The sequence below is a fragment of the Schistocerca piceifrons genome, chromosome 7 (assembly GCF_021461385.2).
Source record: "Schistocerca piceifrons isolate TAMUIC-IGC-003096 chromosome 7, iqSchPice1.1, whole genome shotgun sequence".
NCBI classification, from domain to species: Eukaryota; Metazoa; Arthropoda; class Insecta; order Orthoptera; family Acrididae; genus Schistocerca; species Schistocerca piceifrons.
Genome location: NC_060144.1, coordinates 80,824,711 through 80,838,498, shown reverse-complemented (window position 1 = coordinate 80,838,498; position 13,788 = coordinate 80,824,711). Strand labels below are relative to the sequence as shown.

The window sequence follows — 13,788 nt, the reverse complement described above, 5'->3', positions numbered from 1 at the left end:
ATCTAATCTCGACAGAGCTGAGCACATGAACAATTGGTTTAATATTACCACCAACTGACTGCAAATTTGTCATGCCAACTCTTTATACAGAATCATTCCTAAGATATTGCAGCTTTCTCCTGCATCAGGGAGAGCATAACAATTTTGGTTTCTTTGTAGAAAATAGCCTCTTCTGCAGCACAGGTTCTTTTGTGGTTCCTCTTTGGGCTAGTGAGGGTACTACCACCATGGATTCGAAAGGCAGCTATGTTTGCCTTCAATAATGTCACCACTGTTTTGGCTAACTGAATTTCACTACCTGACATTCCAGTGACATTTTCAGAAAACACTGAAATGCTCTTTTTCTCCTCATCTGACAATCTTGCTGGGATGCTGGAGTTAGCATTTCCACTTCACCCAAAATTTCTCCCCTCTCTTCAACTACTGATTTGTCTACAGCATCAATAACAACAATATCTGAAAGATATAGGTATTTGCACGGGAATTTCAACCACGCCTTCCATTCAGGAAACAATGTGTATGTACTGACACATACAGGTAAATATCTTTTATAAGTGATAGTAACATTCCACAGAATCCTCACACAAACTGAATTTAAGTAAATCTAGGGTCATTTTATATGTAAAGTATGGGGATAGGTTCTCATTACTCACACATCAAGCTTAAAACAGCAAAGTTTCTAAATAGGCTCTGGATCATCTACATCTCATGGTGCTATAGTCAGTTCAGTTTCTGTGACTGATTTCCTTATATGCAAATCCTTTGTAGCTGAAGCGTTGTCGATAGGTGCTTAACATTCATTTGAAGTGCCACACTGGTTTGCAAAGAAATGTTTAATTGTTGGCTGTATAGTCCTCTTCGCCCAGCTGATTATACAACTCTTTGTAACATTAAGAGAATGTTCAACTTCCCTCTTCAGTATTGTACATTTGACTTCTTCAGGGTCATATTCTTTAAAAATTGTCATTGCCGTGTCAATCACTCTGGAGGTCTCAGGCATTTTCTTCATTGTCCAGTCTCTAATAAGCTGAATTTCCTCAACTTCTGTTCCTTCTTTAGTACTGAAAATGATCAAATCTTTGTTGCTCAGGTCCTCAGAAGGACATGAGTTAATTCAATCAGCAATGCCATGTCACACTTTCTCTTGTTACAATGCTGATATCACTGATCACTTCATCTTCTTGCACTGACAAAGCTTTGGGCCACAGTTTCATCCACACGTTATCCATATATTTTGCAGTGATGTCAACCTATACATATCTAATAACATCACTCACTTTAAAATTAGACTGTCACCAGAAAAACTTGATAGTTTGTCACTGGAATCACATTTTCTATGAGATTGGAGAATATTTTATACATTCACCTTTCTCATAGTGATCCAACCCTTTTAACTTTATTTCTAATGAATATGACCTTTGTACATGCTTCTTTCCCTCAATAGGCACACTATTTCCTTTTACCCAACATTTTAAATACAGCCCCTTGAAGTGCAACTTCACACTCTGCTGCCCTGGACTGACGATTCACATCAAGACAAACAAGACAGACGATGCGTGTTGATGTGCACTAATGCATTACTGTTTCTGCATAACGTTGACAGGTGCAGCACTGGACTGAAAAACTAAAAATCGCACTAATGCAAACACATGGATAACTAATCTGCATAAATAGGGTCTGCCTGCATTCAATTTATTGCTGCAATCAATACGTAACAAAGAATACCAATGAACGCATGTCTTATCACTGCACACTAACAAGTACTAAACTGTCAGTTATTTTCCTTTACAACATAAACTTCAGGTGCTTTTGAGGATGGTACTTACCAACCATTGTCTACCTTAGTAATGAGGTCCATACTTATTAAGTAGGAAAGTGTAGCCCATCTACAGAGGACACCAGACATAGAACACAAGTGTGACACATTCTTGGGAAGTGCTAGAGTGTTCGGGATCTCTACTATGTGCTACTAAACTGGAAGACTTAAGATAACAAAATTTCAAATGCAGCATCAACTTGACAATGCACAGGAAACTGAGAAATTGGGCTGAACATTTGTAGATGGGATAAGCAAACTTACCCCATCATTCAGGCAGTAACTGTGTCCAATCAGGATCTCATGAGGAAATTAGAGGTCGTAAGCAGCAGCTAGCCAAGACACAAGTAGCCACAGAGAAGTAAAATATTTTCTGACATTTTACAAGTGCCTAAACAGGAGCAAGTTGTATAGTTTCATCTCTGTGCTTTGGTAGTTCAGTTTTTGAATCTCTACGTGTTAACTTAATTTATTTGACACAATTCTTGCATTTTACTTCGTGTCTACACTACACTACCGCAGCACGCGTCAATTGCCCTTGTTGTCCACAGTCTTTAGTATGAATAGGGGCTGTGTGCGGATATGAGCTGAGTTGGTGACACTTCGCTCTCAGCTGCAGGCTGTGATGGCTTCAGTTAAACAGCTTGAAACTGCAGTTGATTGGCATCACTAATGAGGGCCGGCTGTGCAGATCCAATGGACATCCAGCATGTCTGAGTTCGTCGATCGGCCTGCACCAGTGACCAGCCAAGTTACTGCTCACCCATAGTCGAATGGGATTTCACCTTGGGGAATGGCAGGTGGTGAAAGATTTCCCAGGGGGTCGCACATAAGGCCTCTCCATTTAGTCTGACAAACAGATTCTATGTGCTGTCTGTGGCTGGCACTATCGCTCAGCCAGATGCCGTCGCCTGTCCTGCTTCAGAGGAAACCTCTCGGCCTGCAAGGTCGGGGCAATCACAGAGGATGGGATTATTGGTAGTTGGGAGCTCCAATGTTAGGTGTGTTATGGATCCCCTTAGGGAAATGGCTGTGAAAGAGGGGGATGAAAACCAATGTGCACTCTGTGTGCCTACCGGATGGAGTCGTTCCAGACGTGCAGGGTGCTGCCAACTGCAGGTGGAGGCTGATGTCGCTACCAGTGATGTGTATCACTTTGGATTATAAAAGATTCTCTCTAATTTCAAGCGGCTAAAAGAAGTGGTACATGCTGCCAGTCTTGCTTGCAAGGGGAAAGCAGAGTTCACCATCTGGAGCATGGCTGACAGGATCGATTACAGACCTTTGGTACAGAGCTAAGTGGAGCGTCTGAATCACAGGCTCAGACAGTTCTGCGACTGTGAAGGCTGCATTTTCCTCGACTTGTGTCAGAGTGTGGTTGGGTTTCGGGTTCTGCTGAATAGGTCAAGAGTCCACTACATGTAGGAGGCGGCTATACGGGTAGCAGGGGCTGGACTGGATAATTTTTCAGGATAGAGGGTCTCGAGGGAGGGGGGGGGGGGGGGGGGGGGGCGGAGGTGGAGTGGGAAGGGCTTCAGCTTCAAAGGGTGCAGGCTTAACATAGGAAGAACACAGATACAGGAACCATCAGAATAACAGCTGTAAATTGTTGTAGCTGTATTGGGGAAGTACCAGAGTTCCGAGTGCTAATAGAAAGCACTGATGTTCAAATCGTTGTGGCCACTGAAAGCTTGACTAAAGCCGGAGATAAGTTCAGTAGAAATTTTTGCTAAGAGCCTAACGGTGTTCCAAAAGGTTATGCTAAACACAGTTGGCGATGGCGTGTTTGTTGCTGTTAGAAGTTGTTTATCTTGTAGCAAAACTGAAGAGTTTCTATAAGCTAGTACAGGCAGAGGTCATTCTTGGCAACTGGAATAAAATAATAATTGGGTCCATTTACCAATCTCCCAACTCAGATGATACAATGCCCCAAAGGTTCAAACAGGTACCCAACTCATAACATTACAATTGGTGGTGACTTTAATTTATCCTTGATATGTTTGTGAAAATACATGTTTAAACCCAGAGGTACATATAAAACATCATCCAAAATTGTGCTACTCAGTCTCTGAAAATTATTTCGAGCAGTTAGTTCATGAGCCCTTGCAAATAGTAAATGGTTGTGAAAACACACCTGACCTCTTAGCAACAAATAATCCTGGGCTAATAGAGAGCATCAAAATGGATACAAGCATTAGTGAACACAGGGCAGTCATTTCGAGATTGAATATTGTAACCACCAAATCCTTCAAAAATAAACAAAAAAATGTTGTTGTTGTTGTCTTCAGTCCTGAGACTGGTTTGATGCAGCTCTCCATGCTACTCTATCCTGTGCAAACTTCATCTCCCAGTACCTACTGCAGCCTACATCCTTCTGAATCTGCTTAGTGTACTCATCTATTGGTCTACCTCTACGATTTTTACCCTCCACGCTGCCCTCCAGTACCAAATTGGTGATCCCTTGATGCCTCAGAACATGTCCTACCAACCAATCCCTTCTTCTAGTCAAGTTGTGCCACAAACTCCTCTTCTCCCCAATTCTATTCAATACCTCCTCATTAGTTATGTGATCTACGCATCTAATCTTCAGCATTATTCTGTAGCACCATATTTCGAAAGCTTCTATTATCTTCTTGTCTACACTATTTATCATCCATGTTTCACTTAAATACGTGACTACACTCCATACAAATACTTTCAGAAACGACTTCCTCACACTTAAATCAATACTCAATGTTAACGAATTTCTCTTCTTCAGAAACACTTTCCTTGCCATTGTCAGTCTACATTTTATATCCTCTTTACTTCGACCATTATCAGGTATTTTGCTCCCCAAATAGGAAAACTCCTTTACTACTTTAAGTGTCTCATTTCCTAATCTAATTCCCTCAGCATCACCTGATTTAATTCGACTACATTCCATTATCCTCGTTTTGCTTTTGTTGATGTTCATCTTATATCCTCCTTTCAAGACATTGTCCATTCGGTTCAACTGCTCTTCCAAGTCCTTTGCTGTCTCCGACAGAATTACAATGTCATCGGCGAACCTTAAAGTTTTCATTTTTTCTCCATGCATTTTAATACCTACTCCGAATTTTTCTTTTGTTTCCTTTACTGCTTGCTCAATATACAGATTGAACAACATCGGGCAGAGGCTACAACCCTGTCTCACTCCCTTCCCAACCACTGCTTCCCTTTCATGTCCCTCGACCCTTATAACTGCCACCTGCTTTCTGGACAAATTGTAAATAGCCTTTCGCTCTCTGTATTTTATCCCTGCCACCTTCAGAATTTGAAAGAGAGTATTCCAGTCAACATTGTCAAAAGCTTTCTCTAAGTCGACAAATGGTAGAAACGTAGGTTTGCCTTTCCTTAATATTTCTTCTAATATAAGGCGTAGGGTCAGTATTGCCTCACGTGTTCCAACATTTCTACGGAATCCAAACTGATCTTCCCTGAGGTCGGATTCTACCAGTTTTTCCATTTGTCTGTAAAGAATTCGCGTTAGTATTTTGCAGCTGTGACTTATTACACTGATAGTTCTGTAATTTTCACATCTGTCAACACCTGCTTTCTTTGGGATTGGAATTGTTTATATTCTTCTTGAAGTCTGAGGGAATTTCGCCTGTCTCATACATCTTGCTCACCAGATGGTAGAGTTTTGTCAGGACTGGCTGTCAGTAGATCTAATGGAATGCTGTCTACTCCCAGGGCCTTGTTTCGACTTAGGTCTTTCAGTGCTCTGTCAGACTCTTCACGCAGTATCATATCTTCCATTTCATCTTCATCTACCTCCTCTTCCATTTCCATAATATTGTCCTCAAGAACATCACCCCTTTATAGACCCTCTATATCCTCCTTCCACCTTTCTGCTTTCCCTTCTTTGCTTAGAACTGGGTTTCCATCTGAGCTCTTGATATTCATACAAGTGGTTCTCTTTTCTCCAAAGGTCTCTTTAATTTTCCTGTAGGCAGTATCTATGTTACCCCTAGTGAGATAAGCCTCTACATCCTTACATTTGTCCTCTAGCCATCCCTGCTTGGTCATTTTGCACTTCCTGTCGCTCTCATTTTTGAGACGTTTGTATTCCTTTTTGCCTGCTTCACTTACTGCATTTTTGTATTTTCTCCTTTCATCAATTAAATTCAGTATCTCTTCTGTTACCCAAGGATTTCTACTAGCCCTCATCTTTTTACCAACTTGATCCTCTGCTGCCTTATTTCATAACCAATAGATTGTGGTCAGAGTCCACATCTGCCCCTGGAAATGTCTTACAATTTAAAATCTGGTTCCTAAATCTCTGTCTTACCATTATATAATCTATCTGAAACTTCTAGTATCTCCAGGGTTCTTCCATGTATACAACCTTCTTTCATGATTCTTGAAGCAAGTGTTAGCTATGATTAAGGTATGCTCTGTGCAAAATTCTACCAGGCGGCTTCCTCTTTCATTTCTTAGCCCCAATCCATCTTCACCTACTACGTTTCCTTCTCTTCCTTTTCCTACTGTCGAATTCCAGTCACCCATGACTATTAAATTTTCGTCTCCCTTCACTACCTGAATAATTTATTTTATCTCATCATACATTTCATCAATTTCTTCATCATCTTGCAGAGCTAGTTGGCATATAAACTTGTACTACTGTAGTAGGCGTGGGCTTCGTGGATATCTTGGCCACAATAATGTGTTCACTGTACTGTTTGTAGTAGCTTACCCGCACTCCTATTTTTTTATTCACTATTAAACCTACTCCTGCATTAGCCCTGCATAACCCTGTATTCACCTGACCAAAAGTCTTGTTCCTCCTGCCACCGAACATCACTAATTCCCATTATATATAACTTTAACCTATCCATTTCCCTTTTTAAATTTTCTACCTACCTGTCTGATTAAGGGATCAGACATTCCACGCTCCGATCTGTAGAACGCCAGTTTTCTTTCTCCTGATAATGATGTCCTCTTGAGTAGTCCCCGCCCGGAGATCCGAATGGGGGACTATTTTACCTCCGGAATATTTTACCCAAGAGGATGCCATCATCATTTAATCATACAGTAAAGCTGCATGCCCTCGGGAAAAATTACGGCTGTAGTTTCCTCTTGCTTTCAGTCGTTCGCAGTACCACAACAGCAAGGCTGTTTTGGTTAAGCAAGGCTGTTTTGGTTAGTGTTACAGGACCAGATCAGTCAACCATCCAGACTGTTGCCCCTGCAACTACTGAAAAGGCTGCTGCCCCTCTTCAGGAACCACACATTTGTCTGGCCTCTCAACAGATACCCCTCCGTTGTGGTTGCACCTACAGTACGGCTATCTGTATCGTTGAGGCACGCAAGCCTCCCCAACAACGGCAAGGTCCATGGTTCATGGCGGGGGACAAAAAATGTACGTACTCAAAAAAAGTAAATAAAAAGTCACTTGTCTTCCTGAGAGACAATCTCCAGTCCTTCCAAATTAACAATGTAAGTGAGGACCAGATGTGGCTTGAATTCAAAGAAACATTATCTACAGCAATGAGAGTTTTATACCAATTAAATTAACAAACGATGAAGCTGATAGCCCTTGGTGCACAAAATGGGTCAGAGCACTGGTGCAGAAACAACGAAGAAAACATGCCAAATTGAAATGGGTGCAAAATCTCTGAGATTGGCAATCTTTTAAGAAGCTAGAAATTTACCATGGACTTCAAGGCGAGATAGTTTCCACAATGAACCTTTATCTTGAAACCTGGCAGAAAATCTAAAGAGGTTCCAGACGTGTGCAAAGTATGCTATTGGTAAGACAACCAATGCCTTCTCTGCATGATAGAAATGGAAATACTAATGACGACAGTGCTGCTAAAGCAGAGTTACTAAACACAGCCTTCCTAAATTTCTTCATCAAAGAAGACGAAGTAAACATTCCAGAATTCGAATCGAGAACAGCTGCAATCATGAGTGACAAGGAAATAAATATACCAGGAGTAGTGAAGCAACTTAAATCACTTAACTGAAGCAAGTCTCCAGGTCCAGACTGTACACCAGTTAGGTATCTTTCAGAGTATGCTCCATACTTAACAATCATATACAACTGTTCACTTGACAAAAGACCCATACCCAAAGACTGGAAAGCTTCACAGTAATCCACTAAATTACAGACCCATACCTTTAACATTGATATGTAGTAGGATGAACATATATTGTGTTCAAACATTTTGAATTGCATCGAAGAGAACAGTCTATTGACACACAGTCAACATGGATTTATTAAACATTGTTCTTGTGAAATACAACCAGCTCTCTCCACACACACACACACACACACACACACACACACACACACACACAGAGAGAGAGAGAGAGAGAGAGAGAGAGAGAGAGAGAGAGAGAGTGTGAGTGCGCGCTGAATGCTATAGACAAGGGATTTCAAATTGATTCTGTATTTCTAGATTTCCAAAAGGCTTTTGACACTATACCACACAAGTAGCTTGCACTGAAACTGCATGTTTATGCAATATCATCTCAGTTATGTAAGTGGACCAACCAGAAAAAACAGTTTGCAATAACTAACAGAAGATCTCTAGTGAAACAGAAGTGATTTCTGGTGTTCCCCAAGATAGTGTTATAAGCCCTCTGTTGTTCCTTATCTATATAAACAATTTAGGAGACAGATGATGCTGTCATTTATCTTCAAGTGAACTCATCAGAAGATCAAAACAAACTGCAAAACAATTTGGAAGAGATATCTGAATGGTGTGAAAATTGGCAATTGCCCTAAATAATGAAAAGTGCAAGGTATTCACATGAGTACTGAAAGGAATCTGTTAAAACTTTGGTTACATGATAAATCAGTCTAATCTAAAGGCCATAAATTCAACTAAATACCTAGGAATTGGAATTATGACAATTTAAATTGGAAAGAACACATAGAAAATGTTTTGAGGAAGGGAAACCAAAGATTGTGTTTCATTGGCAGAACACTTAGAAAATGTAACATATCTACTAAAGAGATTGCCAACACCACACTTGTCCGTTCTCTTTCGGAGTACTGTGGCGCAGTCTGCGATCTTTACTAGATAGGATTAGCAGAGTACATCGAGAATGTTCAAAGAAAAGAGCCATGTTCTGTACTATACTATTGAGAAAAAGGGGGGGGGGGATGGGAGGAATGTCACTGACATGATACAGGATTTGAGATGGACACCATTAAAACAAAGGTGGTTTTTGTTGCGGAATCTCCCTACAAAATATCAGTCACCGTCTCCTCCAAATGCGAAAATATTTTATTGATGCCGACCTACGTATGCAGAAATGATCATTATAATAAAATAAGAGAAATCAGAGCTCACATAGGAAGATGTAGGTGTTTATTTCTTCTTCATGCTGTTTGAGAGTGGAACAACAAAGAATTTTTGTGAAGGTAGTTCGATGAACCATCTCCCAGGCACTTAAGTGTTATTTGCAGAGTATACATGTACAAGTAGATGTAGAGTTGCATCAAGATCAATTAACATCAATGCCTTAACGCATTCGTATACAATTATGCTGACTGTTAATCTGGATGATAAAGTGGCTGGAAAGTTATTTATTGTGCTGCGAGAAGCTGAAGGTGCTCTGCACCTTACTATTCTCTCTCCTGTGAGAGATCTTGCAAGGGTAGTATGGAATAATTATGTCACAACAAGCAAAAGTGGGAAAATAGGTGTAAGAGAACTACAACTGTGGTATGAGAACTGCTTTTGGCAAACAGCTGGTTTAAGTAACTTGCTTTTTCTTGATTCGTGGTCTGCTTATAAAGATCATACTCTTTTAGAGCAAACTATCCCTCTTGAGAAGTGTGTGACATTGCAATTCATACTACCTAGAATCACTGGACAAATCCAACCCTTGGATGGTTTTATTTTTTTGTGCCTATAGAACATATTATTACAGTATCTGCAGCCACACATTAAGTGAGAGCCAGTTTCAAAATAAGCTCCATGACAGACTGTTTCACATTCGGTAACATACTGTCACATTTCAACAGTTCTCACCACTCAATATGATTCTATATGCATTCTTTCAGAGAAGATACCTAGCTGAATGTCCTGTACAGTTTGTAGCTTCCAAGGAGTTCACCTTCAATCCTGGTGTGAACCTTTCTAATCACTGTGGTGCGCTATTTTTCCATCAGTGTTCATGGAGCATGGTAATGGTTTGTTTTGAACATTTCTTAAATGTCGATGATGTCCATTTCATGAAGTGCAATACATACATCCTGCAGAAGGTTGATCTCTGCACCTCTCAGATACTCATTTTCTATTGCCCTCCTGATGCACATGGCGAGTCATTAGCAGTGAACATTTTTCCTGTCATAATCTAACACTTTTAAATGAGTATTACTAAAGATTGAGCTTGCAACTTTGCACTCTAGGGATTCCTTGTGAGCCTATCAGTAGTGGAAGATGGCATCATTGAGGTGGTCTGAGCAAATGTAGGGATAGCCATTCCCACAAATTTTCATTGGTGCAGGGCCTCATAAGTCTTGCAGATACACTATTGCTTTTGAAAGCATATTAAAGTATCAGGAAAATTTAAAATGTGTGCTGTAAATGTTGTTTATTTTGCTGGTAATTTTGTCTGTCATGCAGTTTATTCATTACTATAGTATTCCTATGAACTCGTGTAACTTTTGAATAACCGAAAAGGATTCTCCTGATTTGCCTATGCTTCTTTCATTTATACCCTTACCTTACCGTGTTAACAGCAAGAGCATCAGCATTTACATATTTGAAGAATCCTTTTTGTAGATACCTCCTTAACACCACCACTAAATTCATGAACAGACTTTACCCTTATCAGATGAGCTAGAGTTAATACCATATTCTATAGAACATTTGTGCAATTATTTTGAAAATTATGTATGATGTCACTTTATGGGCTATAGTTGTGGGCAATACCAACATCTATGATTCTACCTGTCTGCTTTGACGCATGATGTGATCAAGATGGCAGACACACTTATTTCCAGCAAATAAAATATTGCGACCATAACATTATTAAATACATTGTGCACATAATTTAAATTTCATTTTCAAAACATCGAAGAAAGAGAATATATTGTATGGCCTCTCAAACTCAACAACAGAAAACAATTTCGTCATATGTAAATGTTCCAGGCTGGTCAGCTGTTCACAAAACAACGTTTCTTGGGTTGATTTGGTGGAAGAGACCAAACAGTGAGGTCATCGGATTAGGGAAGGTTGGGGAAGGAAGTTAGATGTGCCCTTTCAAAGGGACCATCTCAGCATTTGCCAGAAGCGACTTAGTGAAATCACAGAAAACCTTAATCAGAATGGCTAGATGCAGGATTGAACTATCGTCTTCCCGAATGCAAGTCCAGTGTGCTAACCACTGCACCACCTCGCTCGGTAACACTGTTTCTTTTTTTGGGCGGCATGGCACACAACATGTTACACACTACACATGTAAACATGTTCAACTATGTACAAGCAAATAGTTCGCTAAACTGAAACAATGGATGTGCAACTAAAAGCTTGTGTAGTTTAATGTAATTATTGCCGGTGTGTACAATATGACAGCAGAGGGGATTAACTGGGGCACAGATGCGGAACATTGACTGTGTGCCTATTCCTGTTTCTCTTCTGTAATGATTTCGCTAGTCAGTGGCCTCTTGATCAGTGATTGGACGTAGTTCTAGGTAGCAGTCAATTTGTGAGACATCAAAACTAGATCGAGCTAGGAACAGCCCGCCTAAATTTTTAAAATATAGTATAAGAGTGAAAATATGCAATAACCGGTGAAAAGGAGCCAAAGAGCAAATGCATATGCAACATGCAAATGCATATAATCCGGTCTCTGCCACTCTACTAGCTGTGCAAGTGTGGAGCAGCATGCTCTTGCATGTGTAGTGACCTATTTCTGACAATCAATCCCTACAAGTGTACAGTGCTTCATAAGCATTCTGTGAAGTGTTAATTAACGTGCAGTGATATAGTTATTCTTTGCCTTAGCTTTAGTTAGTTATTCCATGCTGTTCATGTCTACACAATTCATTCATGTGTGTAGTGTTAAGTTATTGCTAAATGTATGTGGGAATAAAGGAATTGCTTTCTCCAACACCCACATTTGGTGATCCCAACGAACTACGTAACATCCGTGTCGGCTTCAGCATTTAACGAAGTTCCACAACGTTCACGTTTGTAACGTCCACGCCAGCCGCGTCGCGCTTGTTTCAGCACGATAATGACCGATTCGCCAGTCTCAATTCAACCTGAAGCCAGCAGTGCAAATAACAGGGTGACGATAAAACCTCCACCATTCTGGTTACATAATCCTCTATTGTGGTTTGCCCAGTTAGAAAGCCAGTTCGTCCTCACACAAATATCGGCGGACGAAACTAAGTACAGCTATGTGGTTGCAGTACTTACAGAAGATCTAGCAGCAGAAGTACAAGATATCCTAGCCGCACCACCGGTTACTGAACATTATGCATCCATTAAAAATGCATTAATAACGTGTTTGTCACAATCAGAGGCAAAACGGCTAGAGAAGCTACTGTGCACTGAAGAACTCTGAGATCGCACTCCATCACAACTCTTACAACGTTTGCGCACACTGGCAAGTAACACTGTAACTGATGATGTGCTACGAAATATATGGTTGTCTCGGTTGCCGTCAGATACTAAAAAAATTCTCACGGTATGTGCAGGCGATTTAAACGCACTGGCACAAACGGCCGACAGGTTAATTGAAATGTATCCCACATCCAGTGTCTCAACATTAACGCCACAACAAGAAAATTCGCCCACAGTGACGTTAGTCTCCCTACAATCACAACTGGCAGAGTTGACCGCACAGGTAGCTGCATTACAAACAACGCACAACCGCCAACGGCCACACCGCCGACGGTCACGAAGTCGGAATCGATCACCATCACTACAGAACTTATGCTGGTACCACAAGACATTTGGTAATGATGCACGAAAGTGTACGCCACCTTGCAAGTGGAAACACGAAGCAGACACCGTAGCAGCGATAACTTCCAGTGCAAACACTCGCCGACTTTTTGTGACAGACTGCGAAACAAAACTACAGTTTCTCGTCGATACAGGCGCAGAAGTGTCCGTATATCCAGCAAACCGCCTATCACGCTGGAGCTGCGACGATTGTTACCTATATGCCGCCAATGACTCCAAAATTAGAACATACGGTCGAGTAACATTATTCCTTAACTTGGGGCTACGCCGTGTGTTTGAATGGCAATTTACAGTGGCAGATATATCACAGCCTATTATCGGAGCAGATTGTTTGTCCTTCTACGACTTACTGCCAGATCTGCGACGCCAGCGACTAATAGATTTTGACTACTAGTCTGCATACAACAGGAAAAGTCCGTTATATCACACCACTAGAGGTACGCACAGTCACAGGCGACACACCATATATACGATTACTGAAATGATACCCCGAGATCACACAGCAATCGCCTACTCTCCCACCAGTCAAGCATACAACCATCCACCACATTTTGACCACACCAGGGCCGCCAAATCACGCTCGGCCTAGACGTTTAACGGCCGAAAAGCTAAAAGTGGTAAAGCAGGAATTTCGCAGCATGCTGTCACAAGGTATCTGCAGAGTTTCTAGTAGCAGTTGGGCATCCCCAATTCACATCGTGCCTAAAAAGAAGAATGGATGGTGCCCCTGCGGTGACTATCGCCAACTCAATGCAAGGACCATTCCAGACCGGTACCCAGTTCCACATATAGAAGACTTTTCTGCAAATGTTCATGGTAAGACTATTTTTTCCACCATTGATCTAGTTCAAGCTTACTATCAGATCCTTATAGCTGCAGAAGACATTCCTAAAACAGCGGTGACAACACCATTCGGTCTATTTGAATTCACCCGAATGCCATTCGGACTATGTAATGCCGCCCAGACCTTCCAACGTTTTATGGATGAGGTTAAAAGAGATTTAGATTTTTGCTATGTGT

At 41.0% G+C, this 13,788-nt stretch overlaps 1 protein-coding gene across 3 annotated transcripts in view; it reads right to left on the bottom strand.

Annotated features, from left to right (window-relative positions):
• Nucleotides 1-13,788, bottom strand: part of LOC124805005 — an 88,164-nt gene that overhangs the window by 64,714 nt on the left and 9,662 nt on the right. The gene's annotated exons all lie outside the window — the stretch shown is intronic.